General features: G+C 46.3%; 1 long non-coding RNA gene across 2 annotated transcripts in view; it reads left to right on the plus strand.

The window, feature by feature from the left end:
* Nucleotides 1–14,596, plus strand: part of LOC127488328 (uncharacterized) — a 68,177-nt gene that overhangs the window by 26,102 nt on the left and 27,479 nt on the right. For both annotated transcript variants that reach the window (XR_007916001.2, XR_007916002.2), the window contains exon 2: nt 1,449–1,575. This is a non-coding gene — a long non-coding RNA (uncharacterized lncRNA). The remainder of the gene's footprint in view (nt 1–1,448; nt 1,576–14,596) is intronic.

Below are 14,596 nucleotides of genomic sequence, written 5' to 3' on the forward strand. Positions count from 1 at the left end.
CTTTGAAAGACAGCATACATTAGTGATAGTCATAAACATTTCAAGTTTTCTCAAATTAGCCCAAGAGAAACTTCATCTGCTAATGTAATTGCCCAGAGTTTAAGCAAGTAGAAACATCCACATATTTGCTTGTAGGTCTAACAACTTCTGAGACCTTAGGTCACTTTCTCAAATTTCAGTTCAAGATCCCTTTTTTAAATCAATTCAATTGCATTTTTCTCACATTTCTGCTTTCTAGCCTTGCAAAGGAACCTTGAAACTAGCCTTACACAGTGATGTTCAAGTCATGAGCATCCAGTGTTTCGTACTGCTTGTGTTTCCTTTTCAAGTATTGAGGTAGCTGATCCACAGCTGGTGTGGGTTTTCTCCTGCTTTGAGGTTGACTCATTTTAAGGACAGACTTGGAAACCTGGACCTCTCATTCAGGTGTGAACTACCTTATAGCTGACCCAAGAGTAGATATTGGATGCCATTCATCAGACATTAATCGTCATAACACACTTTTTTTTTTTTTTTTTTTTTTTACAGAGTGGATAGTGAGAGAGACAGAGAGAAAGGTCTTCCTTTTTCCGTTGGTTTACCCTCCAATGGCCGCTACGGCCGGCACACCACACTGATCTGGAGGCAGGAGCCAGGTGCTTCTCCTGGTCTCCCATGCGGGTGCAGGGCCCAAGCACTTGGGCCATCCTCCACTCACTCCCAGGCCACAGCAGAGAGCTGGCCTGGAAGAGGAGCAACCGGGACTAGAACCCAGTGTGCTGGCGCCGCAGGCAGAGGATTAGCCTAGTGAGCCACAGCACTGGCCATAACACACTTCTTAATAGCATTTCAGGGACTCTGAAATTCCCAATGCTGAAAATTTCTATCCTTGACCCCACTACTTCTCTGTATACCTTTTTGTCTTTAGGTCAGTCATTGGGGTCTGCCATTTGCAGAGAAATCTACTGCATGGTACTTGAAATGCCACATGATATAGAGAGATTTTTAAGTAAAGAAACTGAGACTCAGAAATGGGTATTGACTTCAAATTTAGATCGGCACTCAACAACAGAGGTTGAGCTTCGGATGTGGGTTTCCTTGAATCTGTTTCCATACTGACTCTTAAGCCAGAGAGCTGCTGCTGCTGCTGCTTTTTTTTTTTTTTTTTTTTTTTTTTTAGCGTGTATATATTTCCAAGGGACAGGTTAGGAAGAGTGGAAGGAATGAGACACTCACTGAAGAAAGAATAAGGCTAAAGGAAAGTTAGAGCCCAGGCAAGGAGAGAGGCCGGAGGAGGCGGAAGTCCCAGGAAGAGGAGGTGCCACAGCGTGAGAAAAAGAGTTGAGAGACCAGCTCCACTATACAATCAGCCTACTCGAAAACCTCACCCAGAAAAACAGATCCAAGTGCCCCTCCAGATCTTACTATTTCCACAGCTGTGTCTTAGCTGCTGCTTATCTTTCTTCCAGGAGATTCCTTGGAATGAAACCAATGGGAGTCCGGGGTTTAGGAGAGTCTCATCAGAGCAGATGGGCCCGCAGCCGCCAGAAAGCTTGTTGCCTTTGGCTGGAGCACCATCCTGGAAATGAACGTCTTGTGAGTAAACCCCAGCAGGCTCAGCCTTAGGTCGGCTTCTCCGTGGAGAAGGACCTCGTGTACTCCTGCCTCTCCCCTCCTCCTGTGTGCACGTTAAAAATCACATTCTCTGTGCACTTTCCACCTTAAAGCCATATTGCCCATGAGCACCCCCCCGAGAATGGCTTCTTAATGCGTTTGGTTCCGTGGTATGTGTGAAAGTGCGCTACACAGACGGTCGGGAGCCTTAGTTCTGGGTGCCACCCAATCACTGATTTCCCTTGGGACCAAATCGCTCCTCCCTGTGCCAGTTTCCTCAGCTGTAGGTTTGTTTATAATAAGCACAGCTTCTGTTTAGGAAATGTCCACTGTGTACCAGACGTCTCACTGAATTCTTTCAGCAGTCCCACGACATAAGTACTATTATTGTCCTACTAAACAGATAAGAAGAGGCCAGTGTTATGGCGTAGCAGGTTAAGCCACCATCCAAGACACCACCATCTCAAAGGGGCGCTGGTTCAAGCCCCGACTGCTCCACTTCCATTCCAGCTCCCCTGCTAATGTACCGGGGAAGCAGCAAAAATTTACATAAGTCCCTGGGCCTCCGCACCCATGTGGGAGAACTGGGTGAAGCAACTGGCCCAGCACTGGCTGTTGAAGCCGTTTGAGGAATGAACCAGCAAGTGGAGGATATTCTCTTTCTCTCTCTCACTCTCACTCTGCCTTTCAAATAAAATAAATCTTTTTGAAAAAACAGATAAGGAAACAGGCTTAGAATTTTCATATTCCGGCCGGCGCCACGGCTCACTAGGCTAATCCTCCGCCTAGCGGCGCCGGCACACCGGGTTCTAGTCCCGGTTGGGGCGCCGGATTCTGTCCTGGTTGCTCCTCTTCCAGGCCAGCTCTCTGCTGTGGCCCGGGAGTGCAGTGGAGGATGGCCCAGGTGCTTGGGCCCTGCACCCCATGGGAGACCAGGAAAAGCACCTGGCTCCTGGCTCCTGCCATCGGATCAGCACGGTGCACCAGCTGCAGCGCGCCGGCCGCAGCGGCCATTGGAGGGTGAACCAACGGCAAAGACCTTTCTCTCTCTCTCTCTCACTGTCCACTCTGCCTGTCAAAAAAAAAAAAAAAAAGAATTTTCATATTCCAACACTCTTTTAAATTGCTAATCTCTACCCGTGGCTCATACTATGCCTTCCTTTAGCCATAGCATTTATCACCATCTGAGATACCACATATTTTACTTCTTTGCCTTCTACCCCTACAAGACTGTAAGCTCCATTAGGAAATGGATTATTGTCCGTTGCTGAGTTCCCAGGACCTCAATATGCCTCGCATATAGTAGGCACTCAAATATTGGCTGAATGAAGAAATGAGTTAGTGAATTCTTCATAGGAGTGTGATTTGGTGTAGACTCTAAAGAAGTTAACTTAGCAATAGTAATTTTTTTTTTTTTTGGACTGGTAGAGTTATAGACAGTGAGAGAGAGAGACAGAGAAAGGTCTTCCTTCCATTGGTTCACTCCCCTAATGGCTGCTGTGGCCAGTGCTGTGCCGATCCGAAGCCAGGAGCCAGGTGCTTCCTCCTGGTCTCCCACGCAGGTGCAGGTGCCCAAGCACTTGGACCGTCCTCCACTGCCTTCCCGGGCCACAGCAAAGAGCTGGACTGGAAGAGGAACAACCGGGTCTAGTACCCGGCGCCCTAACCAGGACTAGAACCTGGGGTGCCGGTGCCGCAGGCACTGTGCCAAGTGTGCCACGGCGATGGCCCAGCAATAGTAATTTTTAACAGGCACTAACTTTGGACCTACAACTACAGAGCTAGAAATTTATCCTGTGGACGATGTATTCATGTTATGTGCCTAATACTGCAAGTGCAAGGATGTTTACTATAATATTGTTTGCTAGAAGACGACTAGAAACAATATGTTAATAACAGGAACTCATTAAATAGTGATAGATCCCTACGGTGAATTCTGTGTAGAAATGGTGAAAAGGTGCTAGCACTGTGTGGCGTAGTGGGTAGAGCCACCTTTCAAATAAATAAATAAATCTTAAAAAGAAATGGTGGGCCGGCGCCGCGCTCACTAGGCTAATCCTCCGCCTTGCGGTGCCGGCACACCGGGTTCTAGTCCCGGGCGGGGCGCCGGATTCTGTCCCAGTTGCCCCTCTTCCAGGCCAGCTCTCTGCTGTGGCCAGGGAGTGAGTGGAGGATGGCCCAAGTCCTTGGGCCCTGCACCCCATGGGAGACCAGGATAAGTACCTGGCTCCTGCCATCGGATCAGCGCGGTGCGCTGGCCGCAGCGCGCCGGCTGCAGCGGCCATTGGAGGGTGAACCAACGGCAAAGGAAGACCTTTCTCTCTGTCTCTCTCTCTCACTGTCTACTCTGCCTGTCAAAAAATTAAAAAAAAAATGGTGAAGAATGAAGTAAATCTGCATTTGCTGATAGCAGCAACCTAAGATATTGATTAAGTTAAAAGGGGGTGTAGAACAGTATATTCTATTGAAAGGCTGTGATAGTTTTAAAGATATACTTGTTTGCACATGGACTGTGTCTAGAAAGAAAGACAAGAAGCAAATAGTTGCCTCTAAGGATAGAGACCAGAAGTTATTGATTGGAATGAGAAATATACTATTATTAATCAGGACACAATTCACAAACTACATGGATAACCCACTTAAGGTATACAATTCGGTAGTTTTTGGTATACTGCTTAGTCTTTTATAAAATATTTTACTCAGAAAATTTTTTAAAGATTTATTTATTTATTTGAAAGGCAGAATTACAGAGAGGCAGAGGCAGAATGAGAGAGAGGTCTTCCATCTTCTGGTTCACTCCCCAAATGGCTGCAACAGCCAGAGCTGAGCCGATCTGAAGCCAGGAGCCAGGAGTTAGGAGCTTCTTCCGGGTCTCCCACACAGGTGCAAGGGCCCAAGGACTTGGGCCATCTTCCACTCCTTTCCCAGGCCATAGCAGAGAGCTGGATGGGAAGTGGAGCAGCCGGGATTTGGACCAGCACCCATGTGGGATGCTGGCACTGCAGGAGGCAACTGTATTATTTTTTGTTATTTATTTATTTTTTTGACAGGCAGAGTGGACAGTGAGAGAGAGAGACTGAGAGGAAGGTCTTCCTTTTGCCATTGGTTCACCCCACAATGGCCGCTCCAGCAGTGCGCTGTGGCTGGTGCTCTGCACCGATCTGAGGCCAGGAGCCAGGTGCTTATCCTGGTCTCCCATGCGGGTGCAGGGCCCAAACACTTGGGCCATCCTCCACTGCCCTCCCGTGCCACAGCAGAGAGCAGGCCTGGAAGAGGGGCAACCGGAACAGAATCCGGTGTGCCGGTGCCGCAGGCAGAGGATTAGCCTGTTGAGCTGCAGCGCTGGCCAAGAGGCAACTTTAACCACTATGTCACAGCACTGGCCCTAATCAATTTATGAGGTATCATGCTTGCTGTTTTGATACATGTATACATTGTGTAATGTCTAGTCAGGGAAAATATATATATTTACTTAAACATTTAATATTCCTTCATGGTGGAAACATTCAAAGTGCTATCTTCTAGTTTTTTTTTTTAAAGATTTATTTATTTGCTTGATAGAATGGCAGCAAGAGAGAAGGAGCGAGAGAAAGAGTATCTTTCATCTACTGGTTCACTCCACAAATGACTGCAACCACCAGGGCTGGGCCAGAGTGAAGCCAAGAGCCTGTAACACATGGGTGGCGGGAGCCCAAGCACTTAAGCCATCTTCTACTGCTTTCCCAGGTGCCTTAGCAGGGAGCTGGATCAGGAGCAAGCAGCCAGAACTCAAACTGGTGCTAATATGGGATGCTGGCGTCATGAGTGGTGGCCTAACCCACTCTGCCACAGTACCAGCCCTGCGGTACAGACATGTTACATCTTAACCACTAGGCTAAATGCCTGCTCTCAGAACCTTATAAGTTCTTCCTCCCATGTAACTATAACTTAGGACCCATTAATCAACCTTTCCTTATCCCCCCATCCCTTCACTGCCCAGCCTGTAGTAATCACCATTACACTTTTTTTTTTTTTTTTTTTTTTTTTTTTGACAGGCAGAGTGGACAGTGAGAGAGAGACAGAGAGAGAAAGGTCTTCCTTTGCCGTTGGTTCACCCTCCAATGGCCGCCGCTGCAGCCGGCGCACCGCGCTGATCCTGGCAGGAGCCAGGAGCCAGGTGCTTTTCCTGGTCTCCCATGGGGTGCAGGGCCCTAGCACCTGGGCCATCCTCCACTGCACTCCCTGGCCATAGCAGAGAGCTGGCCTGGAAGAGGGGCAACCGGGACAGAATCCGGCGCCCCAACCGGGACTAGAACCCGGTGTGCCGGCGCCGCAAGGCGGAGGATTAGCCTATTGAGCCACGGCGCCGGCTACCATTACACTTTATAAACTTCTGTGAGCTTACCTTTTTGTTAGACCCCACATGAGAGAGATCATGTGATAACTTGCTTTTCCATCCGTGTGTTGCAAATGACAATATTTTATCCTTTTTATAGCAGAATATTATTCCAGTGTGTTTATGTGCCACATTTTCTTTATCCATTCATCAGTGAATGGGCAGTGGGTTGTTCCCATTTCTTGGCTGGTAGGAAGAGTGCTGCAGTGAACATGGGGGTGCAGATGTCTCTTTGATGGTGGTTATGTTTCCATTGGATATAAACACCCAGTGGTGAAATTGCTGTATCATATGGTAGTTCTAATTTTAGTTCTTTCAGGAACCTCCATACTGTTTTCCACATTGGCTATACTAATTTACACTCCTGCCAGGAGTGTGCAAGGATTCTCTTTTCTCCACGTCCTCACCAGCATTTATTGTCTTTTGTCTTTTTGACAATAGCATTCTAACTCTAGAGAGGTGATATATCATTTCAGTTTTGACTTGAATTTTCCTGATGATTAGTATTTTTTCATATACCTATTGGCCATATTTGTATGTCTTCTTTGAGAAATATCTGTTTAGATCTGCCCATTTTTAATTGGATTATTTTTTGTTTTGCTATTGGAGTGCTTGAGTTTCTTAGATATGCTGGACATTAACCCCTTTGTCAGATGTATAACTTGGCAACACTTTCCCCTCTGTAGACTGTCTCCCACTCTGTTGATTTTGTATTTTGCTGTGCAGAAGCTCTTCCATTTGATGAAATCCTTATTTGTGTAATTTTGCTTTTGTTTTCTATGCTTTTGGAGTCTGATCCAAAAAAAATCCCTGTTATTCCACTGTCTTTAGGCATTTCCCTCATGTTTTCTTCTAATACTTTGAAAGTTTCAGGTCTTATATTTAGGACTTTAATCTATTTTGAGTTGATTTTTGTCTATGATGAGATACGGGAACTAGTTTCATTCCTCTCCATGTAGATATCAAATTTTCCCATTATTATCAATTGAAAAGACTGTACTTTTTCTAATTTAAGTCTTTAGCACCCCAAAAGAGGAATTAAGAGTCTTTCAGTTTGAATGTCTCTTGGATGTCCCTTGTACCCATACTGATTAATAGTAGGGCACAGAGCCATTGTATCATGATATCATTGTTTCTGTTTCTCTACAACTTTGCAGCAAATCTTCAGGGCCTATCTCAATTTCTATTTCTAACAAAATATCTCTGGTTGCTCTACTTCATCTAAATTCTCACTTAATTCTTAACTTGTATAAATACTATTTTAAACTCATAATTACTAATCAAAGAATGGTGTGTGATATCTTATAGCTTTGTCAATTTATGAGTCCTAGCGTAAGCTCTAGGAAGGCAAGAGTTGGGTGTTTGATTGCCTGTAGTAGGTGGTTGATTGGGTTGATTCATGCCATACTGGGGCATCATGATGGGTGAGAGCTATGATTTTAGATGTGAGTTTTTCAGAATGTTTCTCTGCACCTCCCAGCAGAGCTGCCTACTGGACCACGAACATTGGAGTTGGTGGAGAGTGTCACTGTCTCTCAGTGGCTAAGAACTAAGAGTGATCATTTTCCTGGTGAACTAATCTTGGCATGAATTACACCTTCATTTATGTAATTGTTTGCAGTTTATCTTATCATCCTTCCCACCCCTAATAGACTGGAAATTTCATGAGAAAACATTGACTATGTCTGGCTTGACCCACCATTGTATCTCCAGCCCCAAGCCTGGCACCTAATAGCTGCACAAGAAATACTTGTTGATGGATTGGATGAGTGGTCATAGCACCCTGTTTTACAGATGAGAACACAGAGGCTCAGAGACTTGGGGCTCCCTAGTGGCAGAGGTGGGGTATAAAGGCAGGTCTCCTGGTTCCCTAGCCATCCAGCATTCTTTCTATTTTCCTTGCATCCTCTGAATGTTAGAATAGGAAAATCTTGGTGTCTAGTCCAGCTCTCTCATTTTATAGATGGAAATCTGAATCCCAGAGAGAGAGAGAGAGGGAGAAGGACTTACCCAAGGTCACAGAAAGAGCCGCTGGCAGAGCCAGACCTGGTGCCTTGGTGCCCAGTGCCTAGGTCCCTGGCTCCCAAGCGAGTGCTCTTTGTGAAAGCACAGAAGAGCAAGGCTGGGTTGGGCTCCTTTCCAAGCCCCTGCGGGAGGTCACATAGCCGAGCAGCTCTCCGAGTTCCTTTTCTATTATTAGCCTGAACTTTTAGTGACTCTGGTCTTCAGCAGCCTTTTTTCCCCTTTTTTCCTTTGCATTTGGTTTGTTGTGTATATGTGGGGTGTGTGTTTTAAATAAATGGTGCTACGTGTAGGAAGTGGGCCTCCGTTCTGCTACAGAAGCCCGAGGAGAGTAAACGTGAGAGACAGGGCCCTGAGAAAACAATTGACTTCCCTTCCTCCGAGGTGACCCCTGTGTCCAAGAGCCGCCCTCTCTGCTGCCTGTCACAACTGCCAAGCCAAAGCTAAGCCCCTCACACAATAAGAAGGAAATTGCCAGAAAGAATTCATAAGGAGGGCTGGCCGACTGTATCGGCGGCCGCAGCCTCATTTTGGTGAAGACCAAAAAATCAGCTCTTCCCCAGTCGTGGTTCTTCCAACATTCACTTCAATTCCCTACCTACCAGCCACTCATCATCACTAGATGTGAATGAAAGCCCCTTCCTGACGCAGTGCTAGCCTCTCTATCCCACTGCTTTCTCTGCTTGGCCAAACATTGACTCCAAATAGGGACCCACAAGAAATTTAAGCAACTACCAACCTACAGTTCCTTGGAAAGGCTAAGGATAGAAGTAACTGGTGTTGCTGACGTGCACAATGACCAGTGAGAGGAACAGGCCCACGTCAAGTTCAGCTGAGCTAGGCTCGATCAAGGAAAATTCAGGGGCACAGCTTGAACCAGTTCTTCTGTGTTAGTTATCTGTAGCTGTTCAACATAGTATCCCACTTGGTATGTTAGCTCTCTATTGCTACATAACAAATTACCTTACAACTTAGTAGCTTAATATATTATTACTTTATATATATTTTATCTATTTGAAAGACAGAGAGACATAAATCTTTGATCCACTGGTTTACTTTCTAACTGCCTGCCACAAACTGAGCTGGGCCAGGCCAGGCCTAAGCCAGCAGTCTGGGATTCAGTCTAGGTTTCCCATGTGAGCAGCAGGGATGAAAGTACTTAAGCCATCACCACTGCCTCCCAGGATGTGCATTGGCAGGAAGCTGGAATCAGAAGTGGAACTGGGACTCAAACCCAGGCACTCTGATTTGGGACCCAGGTGTCCTAAATGGTGTTTGAACTGCACCAAACACCTGTCCCCTTAATGGCTTAAGGCAATAAGAATGTGTTATCCATGAGTTTCTGTGGGTCAAGAATCCAGTTGTATCCTAGCTGGCTGCCTCTGGTTCAAGGTCTTTCATGAGGCTGCAGTCAAGCTGTTAGCCTGAAGCCCATGGATAGGGTAGAGGGGAATCAAAGTTTAATGTCATTGATATCATCGGCAGGTCTCAGTCCATCCTGACACAGGCCTTTCCACAGGGATATTTCAAGAGTTGGTGCCAGCTTCCCCCAGTGGGGAGATTTAGGAGAGTGTAGAAGTGACCAAGATGGAAGCCACAGTTCTTTTAAATAATCTACTCTCGGGGCTGGTGCTGTGGTGCAGCAGGTTAAAGCTCCAGCCTAGAGCGCCAGCATATGGGTGCCGGTTTGAATCCCGGCTGCTCCAACTTCTGATCCAGCTCCCTGCTAATGCACCTGGGAAAGCAGCAGAAGATGGCCCAAGTGCTTGGGCCCCTGAACTCACATGGGAGACCTGGAAGAAGCTCCTGGCTCCTGGCTTTGGACCGGCTCAGCTCCTGCTATTGTGGCTATTTGAGGAGTCAACCAGCAGATGGAAGACCTCTGTCTCTCTCTTTCTGTGTGTGTGTATGTGTGTGTACACCTCTCTAACTCTTTTAAATAAATCTTTAAAAAAATTTTTTAAGAACTTACTATTAGAAGCGATATTATATCACTTTTGCTGTACAGATAGTTGTTGACTGACAATAGTTGAATTATGTTTTTTCAGCTTTATGGTGGTACAAAAGCATACTCATACAGCCATCTTCTATTCACGTTCAGTACAGTATTCAATAAGTTACATGAAATATTTAACACCTTATTATAAAATAGGCTTTTAAAACTATCAGTCCATTTATCTGAAAGACAGAGAGAGATCTTCCACCTATTCACTCCCCAAATGCCCACAACATCTGGGGCCAGGCCAGGCCAAAGCCAGGAGCCAGGAACTTAGTCTGGGTCTCCCATGTAGGTAGCAGGAACTCAATTACTTGAGCCATCACCATTGCCTCGCTGCGTGTGCATTAGCAGGAAGCTGGAATCCGGAGTAGAGGCAGAGCTTGAACCCAGGCACTCTGATGTGGAATGCAGGTGTTCAAGTGGCATCTTTTTCTTTTTTTTTTTTTCTTTTTTCTTTTTCTTTCTTTCTTTCTTTCTTTCTTTTTTTTTTTTTTTTTGACAGGCAGAGTGGACATGAGAGAGAGAGAGAGAAAGGTCTTCCTTTTGCCGTTGGTTCACCCTCCAATGGCCACTGCGGCCGGTGCACCGTGCTGATCCGGAGGCAGGAGCCAGGTGCTTATCCTGGTCTCCCATGGGGAGGTGCTTATCCATGGTCTCCCAGGGCCCAACCACTTGGGCCATCCTCCACTGCACTCCCGGGCCACAGCAGAGAGCTGGCTTGGAAGAGGGGCAACCGGGACAGAATCCAGCGCCCCAACTGGGACTAGAACCCGGTGTGCCAGCACCACAAGGCGGAGGATTAGCCTAGTGAGCCACAGTGCCCGCTCAAGTGGCATCTTAACCACGGCACCAGCCTGCCCCTAAAATAGGATCTGTGTTAGATGACTTTGCCCAGCCGAAGGTTAATGTCAACATTCGAGAACCTTTAAGATGGGCTAGCCTAGCCTATGATGTTTGGTAGGTTAGGTGTATTAAATAATTTTCCATTTTACAGTATTCTCAACTTACAGTTTATCAGGAGGTAACCCTGTTGTAATTCAAGGAGCTTTGTATTCTTTTCCTCGAAAGAGAGTCACTTGACTCAGCCACATACAAGAATGTGAATGCCCGGAGGCAGAGATCAACGTGGGCCATCTTAGAGGCTGCCTGTGACGCTTTGCTGGACGAATAGGATTTTAAAACAGGCTTACGGAACGGGGTGGGTAGGGAACAGGAGTGAAAGCACAGAGGTAAAAAGGTTTGGGGATGACTTCATTAGAGCAGGGTATCAGAGTTGGAGAGCAGAAGGTAACTACAGCGCTCGACTGGGCCCAAACTGAACTGGGTTTTTAGTACCAGGCCACAGAGTTTTATTTTTATCCTTGAGTTCCTGTGTGTATCCCCCCACTCAACTGTAAATTCTATAAGAACAGGAACTACCTCTGTTTTATTCTTGTTACGTCTCTGTCACTTATTATAGAGGCTGGTATATTGTAGTGACCAAGAAAATTTGTGGACTGACAAATCTGTGAAGTTAATTTTTTTAGTTAATTTGTAATAAATAGTGCAGAGTTACTAAATTTTTTTTAATTTCCAACTGAATTAAACCTCACAAAGAAACCCATGTAATTTTGGATCTCCAATTTTGGATATAAATGTTGTTCCCTATTTCTTATTTCTTTTTTTAAAATTTATTTATTCATTTGAAAGGCAAAGTGAGAGAAAGGGAGAGACATCTCCCTTCCACTAGTTCACTCCCCATGTGGCTGCAATGGCCAGGGCTGCACCAGGCCAAAGCCAGGAGCCTTTAACTCCATCTGGGTGTGCTGTTATGGGTGACAGGGGCCTAGGTACTTGGATCATCTTCTGCTGCTTTCCCAGGAACAATAGCAGGAAGCTGGATCAGAAGTGCAGCAGCCAGGATTGAACCAGTGCTCATGTGGGAGGCCAGTGTCACAGGTGGTGGGTGGCTCAGCCTGCTGTGCTGCATGCCAACGCCAATCAATTATTTTTTAAAAAATATTTATTTGAAAAGCAGAGAGAGATCTTCATCTATTAGTTCACTCCCCAAATGCTTATAGTAGCTGAGACTGAGCCAGGTGGGAGCCAGGAGTCTGGAACTCAGACGAGTCTCCTACGTGAGTGGCAGGAACCCAGGTATTTGAGCTATCATCTGCTGCCTCCACGGGTGCGCGTTAACAGGAAGCTGGATCAGAAGTGGAGGAGCTGAGACTCAAAACAGGCACTCTGATATGGGGTGTGGGTGTCCCCGGCAGCATCTTAGCCACTGTGCTGAATGCCTACCCCATACTCTTCTAAAGGAATGATAATTTCCCATTTTGGGGAATTATCTTTAAAATTCTTCACATCCACAAGCTTATGTGACATGACAACAGCCTCTAGGTTGGCAGAGGTGGAGTTGTTTTCCCTAAAGATGAGCACACAGAGGCCGTCTGATCCAGATCTGGATTCTGATTTCTGCTGTGCGTTGGTGTTATCTGCCCTTGGCCACTTGAGTCTGGCCCCTGGAGTACCGCCTTCCTCCTCCTGCCTCACTCCAGCAAAACTTACCAGCCCTTCTAGGTCCTCCCATTGGATTTTCAAAGTGATAACCAGTTGGCTGGGGAATCTATTACTAATAAGCTGTGTTGATTTGTCAGTGAGATATTAGGAGGAATCCTAGCCAAATCGATTAATAATGTGTGATATTTTATAGCTTGAAAAAAATTTCTTCACCCATCTAACTTACTTTAATTCTAACAAAATCATTTACAGCACATCCCATTATTCCATCTATTTTCAAGAAAAATGAACAGACTCAGAGATTAGGTAGCTAGCCCAGGACCATACATGTAAGCAGCAGAATCAGGACTTGAGCTCAGACACTGTGTACACCTTTTACTATGTCTCTGTAGAACCTGACATCTCTGGTTACCTCAGAATACTCTGTTATTCTGAAGTTCTCCTCTAAGCCCTCAAAGATCTGGCTCTTCCCTCCCCCGCCAGTCCACTCTGCTCCTGTAGTGCTGTGACTTCCATCTCAGCCACACACTGCTTGCTTCTTGTGACTGAAAACTCCTTGAGCCTTTGTTTTCTCACCTGTGAAATTAAACCACTGACTGGTATAATTTTCCAATTTTAAGAGTCTGGTAAACTGATGGTCTTTATCTTCCACTGTGTTCATTAAACAAATTGTTTATTGGCCCCTGCTATGTGTGGGGCATTCTGCCAGGTACTGGGCCAGAACAAGGAACAAAATAGACACAGGGGTCTATTGCCCATCCCCCAAAAAAACTCATGCAGGAATCTTATGTTGTTTTTTTAAAAAGATTTATTTATTTTTAAAGATTTATTTATTTATTTGAAAGTCAGAGTTACAGAGAGAGGAGAGGCAGAGGCAGAGAGAGAGAGGTCTTCCAAACGATGGTTCACTCCCCAATTGGCCGCAACGGCCAGAGCTGTGCCGGACTGAAGCCAGGTCTCCCATGCAGGTGCAGGGGCCCAAGGACTTGGGCCATCTTCTGCTGCTTTCCCAGGCCATAGCAGAGAGCTGGATGGGAAGTGGAGCAGCCACGTCTCGAACTGGCGCCCATATGGGATGCCAGCACTTCAGGCCAGGGCATTAATCCGTCTTATGTAAATTGTATTAAGGAGGTAGAAACTGGGGCTGGTGCTGTGGTGTAGCAAGTTGGGCCACTGTCTGTGCCACCGGCATCCCATGTGGGTGCTGGTTTGAGTCCCAGCTGCTTTGCTTGCAATCCTGCTCCCTGCTGATGCACCCGGGAAAGCAGTGAAGGATGACCCAGGTGCTTGTGCCCCTGCACCCACATGCGAGGCCTGGAGGAAGCTCTTGACTTCGGTCTGGCCCAGCTATGGCCATTGTGGCCACTTGGGAAGTGAACCAGCGGATAGAGGGTCTCTCTCTCTCTGTTTCTCTCTGTCTCTTCCTCTCTGTCACTCTGCCTTTCAAATGAACAGATAAATCTTTTTTTTTTTTTTTTCCAAAAAGGTAGGAACTTAATCTGTCTATGGTGTTTACAGGTGAGCCCTTTGGAAAGTGACTGGTTTAGACTAGGTCATTAGGATAGGGAACCATGAGTGAATCCTGGTAGCGTTGAAAGGAGAAACCAGACAGACACATGTGCTTCATCAAGATGTGGTGTAGCCAAGGGGTCCTTAACAGAGCCTGTGCCAATGCTTCTGGGACCTTGCACCTCCAGGACCATGAAGCAAAATAAATCTCTTTATAAACTAGTTTGCCTCAAGCATTTTTTTAAAATAAAGATTTATTTATTGGTTTGACAGTTAGAAGGGACACACACACACACACACACACACGGGGGTGTGGAGAGAGAGAATATCAATCTTCTATCCACTGGTTCACTGTGCAGATGGCTATGACAGCCAGCACTGGGCCAAGTGAAACCAGGAGCTTCTTCCATGTCTTCCACTTGGGTGTCAGGGGCCCAAACACCTGGGCCATCTTCTGCTGCTTTTCCCAGGCCGTTAGCAGGGAGCTGGATCTGAAGTGGAATAGCCAGGACACAAACCAGCACCCAGAGGGGATGCTGGCACTGTAGGAGGCAGCTCTGCCACAACACTGGCCCTGCCTCAGGCATTTTGTTACA

This window comes from Oryctolagus cuniculus, chromosome 21 (assembly GCF_964237555.1).
Source record: "Oryctolagus cuniculus chromosome 21, mOryCun1.1, whole genome shotgun sequence".
NCBI classification, from domain to species: domain Eukaryota; kingdom Metazoa; phylum Chordata; class Mammalia; order Lagomorpha; family Leporidae; genus Oryctolagus; species Oryctolagus cuniculus.